Here is an 8,861-nt window from a genome sequence, read left to right on the forward strand (position 1 = left end):
TGATATATTTATGAAAATCTGACATCAGTATTAATGTGATTATGTCAGAGAGAGCCTCTTTTAATATGAAAATTTGCAAGTTCAATTTCTCTATATTTGTCATTTTATCTAAATGGCAGTAATGCTTTTTGCATTAATGTTAATCTAGAAATGATCTTTTGGCATTCTCTCAAAATTGCTGATATTTTTATGCTTAGATTATGCTTTTAATTGTCCTGTTCCTTTTACTATGAGTAAGTCCTCTGGGACAGAGACTGTTTATCTTCTGTCTTTTTATAAAACCCCCAAAACACCTTGTTTCCTTTTTAATTTTTTTTTTTAATATCTTTGGCAATACTATTTATGTAAGATAATGTACAGTGTGATTATTTTTTAATCTGGAGAGTAATGTGGTGGACTACTTAGAGTCTCCAAGGAGGAAGTAAAGAGTTTTCTTTTCCAAGCCCTTCAGAATTGTTTTGTTTGTCAGAACAATACAATTTAGAGTGAGAGTAGACATTACTGTACCTCATTTTGCTTCCTATTGAAGTCAAAGAAGATTTGGATGGACTGCCTGGCTATATTCCTGTTTCCCTTTCACTATTAAAGTCTTCTCCAGTATCTCACAACCATGTTGTCACTATGTATACTCAATCCTAATTCCTTCCACTTCTGAATCTGATGTATTGTCAAGTCTTGTTTTCTGGATTTGATGGTCTACACTCAATTTGGCCACACCCATCTCACGCCAGGGGAATAATTTTGGGGTTAGTGTATTTTGGGGTTTTTTTCCCTTTCCTTAGAGGACATTTTTTTTAAAGTAGAAAGAAATTAGATATTTGAAAACAAGAAATATTAACTCCTGTTGTGACTTATTGCCAGTGTCAAGAACTGACTAAATCTGAAAGGGTCAGCTTTTAGAGGAAAACATGATTAATAATCTCAACATTTTGATAACTGAACTTTTAGCCCATAAAGAGAAAGAAGGACTGTAAGTCTTTGCAGACTAAGAAACATCTCTTCTCTACTTACAAAAAACCCCAAGATGCTTCAGAGATGGGCTGAGACCTGAAGATTATGCTGAATAGAGCCAGGTCTGATTTATTGTTTATATCAGATGATGCCATTTAACCCTGTGCTGGACACAATACAGAGCTTGATATTTTGGGTTGAGAGGGGAAAAGAGGATTGTACTGCCCAACCTTTCACTGTCTACGTTTAATAAATTAACATATTTAAATCTATGTCTATCTGTATTTCTTGTGCCTTGTGCATTTTGTACAAAAAGTCTCTGTTTCCTAGTTACTGTTACAGACTAGCTAATGATGTGGAAATATGACAACATGAACACATGCACTGACAAATTTCATAACTTTCACTTTTAAATAAGATCATTTCTGAGGAAAATGTTCTGATTTTTCATCTGTGCACATGGTTTTGATATTTAATATGATGGAACTTAATTCAGAAGATTTAATATGGCAACACACTGTTCAAACAGGTCTCTACCAAGGCAAAATGATTATTGATGCCAATTACGACGATTTGGCTCAGTGTTTCAATAGTTGGAATATGCGCTACAGTCCTTTTATAGCTGGAAAGATTATCAGTGATAATTGACTGTGAGTCCTGAACAGGCAGCTTACCCAGGTTCAGTTCAGACAACAAAGGTGCAGAAGAGCCAAAGAGATTTAAGTCCTCAGTTCAATGTGTCATACCCTCCCTGACATCACTTTATTTTTTAACCATCATCCAATGGACCGTATAAGATATATAGGGGTTGATGGCTTTGGCTGCCGAATTTATGAGTAGAATCTCTTGCTGAATTGCCCCATAATTGGGTTCTTAAAATAGATTTTCTAAGATAAGTGCAGTTCTAGTTGTGTATTGTATCCAAGTTCAGAATTTTTTTCTTAAAAAGTGAACCAGACATAGAAAATTATAGGGAAAAGCATAATGGTCATTGATTAATAATGATCATATAGACTAACTGTCATAATTAGACTGCCAAGAAGGCTAAAAGGCCAAAAAGGAAATAGAATTTTATGAAATTTCATTAATACTGGATTTAAGCCTTGCATTCGAGCATACAAGGTGTTCAAATTTAGAAAATTGCAGGATTAATTAATTTATTTCAATATTTTTGCGAAGAGATTAAGCACTCTATAGTACTACAGCTGATATTTTTGTTTGATATATGAATAATAACTATTTTTCTTATTAAAATAACTCAGTTCTAGTTAAAACTAGTGCCTAATTCATATCTGAATTTTTATAATTGCCTAGAAATGGTTGCTAAGAGTTTAGATTCTATTTTCCTACTTATTTATTGGTTGCAAAGTGGGTGAGTAATTTATTTTTAGGAAAAATAAATATGTTGAAATATTTTTAGTTATTTAGGTTTAAGTAAAGATATTATTGAAAGCAAGTCAAGTAAAAAAATTAGAAATATTGTGCAAAATTAGAAATTATGCAAATTGTGCAAAAAAATAAACCCAAAGAATGGAAATGTTGGACATTTTGACAGAGATATGCAAATAAATCTTTAGTAACTGCCATGACCAGAGTAGATAATTATGTCTACTCTGCTCATGGCAATTACCAAAGTCCTTGAAGTATATATCTGATATACCTGAAGTCATGCTGAAAATCATTACCAATACATTTGGTACTACTTAAAATTACCTGGTAGTGTTAATTTCTTCCAATGGTTTTGTAACTGCTCATCTTTATCCAGTGTCACTTCTGCACTGTGGAATAGGAAAATATACACTGAAGTATAACAAAAGGAGGAGCTAAGAGAACAGAGCTTGGGGAAAAAAAAGGCTTTCTGAGTGTGAAGTGGACTTGATCTCTCTCAGGGACACTCCTCTCAACCCACTTTGTGTCAAGCAACTAGCATGGGTGAACTTCTCAAGTTCTGCAGACAAACGCATCACACTCGCATCCAAAGCTCTATAGTGGCATTCAATTGGTGCACCTGTATTTGAATATTTCCCCTCAAAGTACCTGAAATAGACTAAGAGAAGCCTTTTTTCCCCCCCTCTTCCCTTCCCCCTTCTCCATTTATCTTTTAATGGGAGTACAGAGAGGGAAGAGAAGGGAGGAAGGGAGGTGACAACAGTAGGAGGGGGTTGCAGGCTCTGTAGGATTGCAAGCAAGGGTTCATTCATGTACGTTTATTTCACACAAAAAAAAAGAGACTATTCAACCACTTTGAATAGATCATCATAACTGCTTGTCTGGTCAGCTTTCTCCTTAGAGTTTCAAGTTATAGGGGTCGATGTGTAATCTAGGGGTCTTGTCTAGCTGCCTCTATTAAAAAGTGCAGCACTCAATGCCAGCTGCACTAAGCGGGGTGCCTCTATCTGTAATAGTGCCATCAACAATTCTGAAGATGTACTTTGAGTGCACACAGGATAGACAGACAGTCTGATACAGCGCTGACATTTCCAGAGCTGGCCACAGCTGATTTTATGCTAAATACACTAATCTTTTACATCAGTCCTTTAATCAGGAAGATATTCACTCATTGATATGCTCCTGGTTGAGGCAAATTAAGTTGGCTTTGATAGTCCTTTTTACCCCTTCTGTAATAATTAGGAAACAATCCAGAGTTTAAGTCACACAGCAGTACCAAAGGGTATTTTGAGCTAGGGTGTGTTCTGTCATTAGTTTGTTAGATTTTTTTGTCCCTCCTTTTCTCTCTATATATTTTGGAAAAAGAAGTATTAACTATACAGTATTAACTATATTTCATCTGGTGATTAAATACACGGAATACATTTATGACTGCTTCTTTATCTTCTTTTTTTGTTGTTTGTTCGTTTGTTTGTTTCTGTGGTTTTTTTTGGTTTTGTGGGGGTTTTTTTTGTTTTTGTTTTTTGCTTGTTTGGTTTTTTTTGTTATTGTTTGTTTTTTTGCTGTTTGTTTTTTTCTCAGTTGAATGTGCAGGAAAGGAAGAGTGGTGCGAGAAAGTGCATTCCCTGTCTCGAAAGAGGGGAATTTTCTCTCTGTTTTGAAACAGGGAAGGACACAATAAAGTGGGCAGACTCTGAAGCTCTAGGAAGCCTAGTCTAGGTGTCTGAGGGTCTGGAGGCATTCCTTTTAAAGCAATGAATGTTGCTGTCCTTTGTCAGCATAACTTCCTAGGCACATTTATTACTGCTGGCCCCAATACCCTTCTCATCTACTCACCTGAATAAATCTAAAAAGAATGGAGGAAACTAATTGCTGCTTGAATCAAAAAGTCTCATGTAAATTTGCTCTTTGTGATATATACTGCAGATACAGAATACTCTGTGCCCTTCTCTTTTCACACACTTTACATCTAGACTCAATGTGCATTATTTACTTAATCATTGAGTGAAAAGCTGCCAAGGACAGATGTTAAAAGGGAGGAAGACAATCACAGTTTTTCCTTTCCAGATTCTCATTTCTGTTTTCCTTTGCTCCTCTCTCTTAAGGCTTAAGACTGTAAGCATCAGACCTATGTTATAAAAGCTCTCAGGCTTGGAGGCTGAGAAGAATGTGGAAACTAATAATGACATGGCCTTCAGTGCTTTGTTTGCAGTGAACAGAAACAACAAAAGATTCTTCCAATGATCTAAGTCTGCTTGAAACACAGTGCCATTTCTTCCCTTGAGATGTGAAGCAAGAAGTGTATTGAGAGTATGTTCTTCTTTTTAAGACTAAGGTGTTTGAAGCCTAGGACAATTTTAAAACTTAAGACACTACAGCATCTCATCTAGATCCAAATAAATTTGGCTTTTCCCTCTGTCCTCTACCGTGACAAGATAAGAGATAAGAACTCCAGAGATAAGAACTAAGGCAGTGCTACAGCTAATAGCAGCAACCAAATACTACTGACCTTTTCCTTATTCATGTTGATCCACAAGAACTTGGCAAGGCCAGGGTTTGGGGTTTTTTATGGAACAACATCACAGTAAAAGCATGAAGTTTGTTCTTTATAATATAATACTGAATTTTGAGCTTTAAATGATCCAGAACGGAACTCTATAGAATATTTTCTGCAGAGCAAAGCTTTACATCTGATTTCAAGGTGGCATTTGTGGAAAAATTATCAGATACACTGCTAGCCCCAGTGTTGTAAAAGGAGAGCCAAGCTTTGGGGAAAAAACCAACTTGATACTCCCTTAATTTCTGCCAGGGTTCATATTAACTAGGAAAAGGAAAATATAAGTTGCAGTAGCTTTGTAAATCATTTAAATACTTTCTCAGAACTGTCTTCTATGTTTTCTCTTTGTTTTGCTTAAGTTCTCCACTCTGTTTCATGCAACTGTGTGCTTTTTGAAGTATAAAGAACAGAAAGCTTTTTGTCCTTGTCATTAAGAACTTGCATAAATCTTTCCCCCTCTTTCTAGTCACCTTTTATTTTTACTGGATAGGTATTTAATACTTTGGCTCTGCTACATTTTAGTGCTTTAATATTCTCTTTCCTTCTTTGTCTTCCCCAAACTCCTTGTCTGTTTCCTTCACTTGTTCACTTCTATTATGTTTTGCTGTTCTATCAAATGGGCTCTACCTCTATTGTTTTCCAAATTAAGGTCTGAACTAAAAAACAAATATACGTGCAGTGCTGAGTGGTCAAAAGGACAAATGTGAATATAGAATTAGACACTTCATGGGAATCCTCCATAGCCACAAGGCTTATACGGTAGGTGCAGCAAAATAAATAAAGACAGGAAAAAAATAAAAAGAGGAAGAGCTTAAAAAGTGGTGTGCCTTATGTACCACTTTCGAAAACTGCAGGAAAATCTCCCTTTTCATGATTTTATTTTGCATTATTGTTGCTTTTTGATCGTCTTCTTTGACAAAAGATAACATTTAATAAAAAAAAGATGTTTTTAAAGTATTACTGCTACCCCAGTATTAACACACATATAACATGAGAGTAGCTTTACCATTTACATCTTAAATAAATGTATTGTGTAGCTCCTTTCAGATCACCCCCCTGTGAGAGAGGGATCCAATAGCTGACTGGATTAACATTGCCCCTCAGGTAGTAGGGGAACTTTGATGCTACTCCAGACTTCTTAATCATAATTATAATTTTTATTCATTAGTTCATTTAAAAGAGGAAGGAAGGAAGGAAGGAAGGAAGGAAGGAAGGAAGGAAGGAAGGAAGGAAGGAAGGAAGGAAGGAAAGAAAAGAAAAGAAAAGAAAAGAAAAGAAAAGAAAAGAAAAGAAAAGAAAAGAAAAGAAAAGAAAAGAAAAGAAAAGAAAAGAAAAGAGAAAAGAAAAGAAAAGAAAAGAAAATAAAAGAAAAGAAAAGAAAAGAAAAGAAAAGAAAAGAAAAGAAAAGAAAAGAAAAGAAAAGAAAAGAAAAGAAAAGAAAAGAAAAGAAAAGAAAAGAAAAGAAAAGAAAAGAAAAGAAAGAAGGCTTTGTGAAATGACCATTTAACTATTTATGTTTACAGAAGGGAAAATATTTTGCTAAGAAATCTTTTTTAAAGGTAGTATTGCACTCAAGGGGACATCCCAGACCAAATCATGAATGTCAAATTTTAGCCTGACCCTGTGGCCACTCAGAAGCTGACTGCAGGTCTTGCTGAGAAATCTGTTCACCACATATATCTAAATTAAGAGATGAAGCAATGTCACTCTGAGAATTATTAATAATAGAAGATTAGTAAAAACTATGGGTATGGTTTTTTCCTCCTTTCCTACAATCAACAGGGTCATGGTAACAATGTTGGGCTTTTTTTTGCCAGAAGGAAAGTATATCATATATTCTGCTAATGTTTCTTGAAACAAAACAAAGCAAACTTTGTCTTGTTGCAGGTGAGGGTAATTTCTTTTAAGCACAAAAATTTGAAAATCTTTGTCCTTGTGTTGCAGATTAGAAATTTCAGGTAACATTTATATAATATGGATTGAGGTGGAGCCTCGAAACAAATATTTATTTTATTTTTTATATACATTCTTCGAGATAAATCAGAGTTCCTTCACTGACCATCACTGAACACCAGTGATCTGTGAACACAGATCATTTGTGCTTTTACTTCTACCCAAGGTTAGAATAGATTTTTTTCGTGTTGAAATATTTTATTTGATTTCCAGTCACTATCACTCTGAGAAATAGAGAAAGTTTTTTACAAGGTTCTGTATTTTTAAATGTTATTTCACACTATGGCATGAGTTTGTTTTGGGTTTTTATGGAGTTAGACCATGAGGGTATCCAGAAGCTTGTTAATGAAAAAAGTCCACTCATTAAGCTTTGTGTGTTTGTGGAAGCACGTGGCTGCTGTCCTCACCAGGCTACATTGCTTGCCTATTGATTTTTCTTGACAAATTTAAGGTATGTTTTTGACCTATAAAAAACAAAATGGCATGAGACTTTCACAATAGCTGCAGGCATTTGAGGGACTCAAACTGATATCTTGAAAATCTGAGAGGGAAGACTGGCAGCAGACTTTCCCTGAAGGTGTCTTCAGCTGTGAACTTATTAAAAACATCTTTGTAGACCTTCAGGGCACTCTGTAAGGCATTTCCATTTTCTTACGCTGTTGGAAGGAGGATCTTGAAAGGTCTCTTACTATTTTAGATAAGCAGTCTTTAACAGAAAATTTGTCCGAACAATTTCAGGTAAGTTCTTTTATAAATATGTATCAAAAGCAAAATTAGGTGACTTATAGTGGTACTTGACTACTCAAAACCACATTTCAGGATAACTGTCTGCTGTTTGTCTTGATGGTATGCTACTGTTGACAGAAGGATGAAAAAAGAGGTAAGGGAAATCTCCCCATGTCTGGTGACTGATAAAACTTAACTGGTTTGGGTTGTAAGAACTTAAAGTGGGCTTGGCAGGCCGTGGATTTGCTGACTCCTCTGGAGTGCTGTGTATTGACCCATTTAATAGCAAGAATAGGATAGTCATTCTGAGGACGCCACTCTATCAAAAGGAGAAGGCAAACTATATGTCTTGACATTGCTGCTTTTTTAAGAAATGTAAAGAGATATATTGGAGAAGAAGGAAACAGAAAAAGCTGAACAACTTCATCTGTTTTTTTTTCTTTAACAGAAAGGCAAATTTCCAAGAAAGAGTATCATAAAGTCACTGCTCATTTCACAGACAGATTGTTTAAGGCAATGGGAGGGGGGGGATGTGCCTGTGGTTATCTGTAGGTAGATGGATGGTAATGTGAACAAATGGGAGAAGCATAGATACCAAATATAAAAGAGAAATAGTGGATATAATAAAAGGAAGAAAATGCAAGGAGGAGAGGAGGGAAAGGGGCAATGAATATATCAAAGGAAGATTTCTGTGGTAGGAGGGAGATATGTACAAGAAGAATGAGAAGCTATGAAAAAGTGAATATAAAATAATTTCTGTTATCTAATGAGTTAGATTGTTAATTAATTTAATGTTTTTAGAGAAGTGCTGCTATTAAATATATTGCACAATAGCAGAGTAAATGGTACAAATTGTTCCTTTCTTATATTTGGGGTGGACTTTTGAGTCTTCTGGGGTCCAGTGGCAATGACCATAGTTAAAAGAAATATGGCAGGATGACTTTTTCACAGAGATTGCTATGGGTATTCCCTGGACTAGCTGGTGTCAGGTAAACCAAATCTATAACTATCAGTCATTTTACAAAGGCCAAGACCTTCCTTGGGGATATGCAAATTATTAGGAGTTATTTGGCCTTCTCTATTTTCACCAATAGGTGGCAATATTAATTTTTTATTGACCTCCATAATAATCTGTTATCCTAAATTTTGAATATCCTCTCTGAATTAATTACAACTTCTTTTTTTTCATTTGTCCTACTGCAAGCGTATTAAATGGTAAGAAGTGAAAATATATTTATACGTTTCCAGGTCATTTAATCTTGCTTTAAAGAAGTTAAAATTGAAG

At 35.1% G+C, this 8,861-nt stretch overlaps 1 long non-coding RNA gene across 1 annotated transcript in view; it reads right to left on the reverse strand.

Annotated features, from left to right (window-relative positions):
• Positions 1-2,947, reverse strand: part of LOC148225504 (uncharacterized) — a 39,405-nt gene extending 36,458 nt beyond the window's left edge. Inside the window, exon 1 of the long non-coding RNA XR_015807774.1 lies at positions 2,665-2,947. This is a non-coding gene — a long non-coding RNA (uncharacterized LOC148225504). The remainder of the gene's footprint in view (positions 1-2,664) is intronic.
• Positions 2,948-8,861: the final 5,914 nt, after the last annotated feature.

Source organism: Sturnus vulgaris, chromosome 1 (assembly GCF_052056855.1).
Source record: "Sturnus vulgaris isolate bStuVul1 chromosome 1, bStuVul1.hap1, whole genome shotgun sequence".
Classification (NCBI taxonomy): Eukaryota; Metazoa; Chordata; class Aves; order Passeriformes; family Sturnidae; genus Sturnus; species Sturnus vulgaris.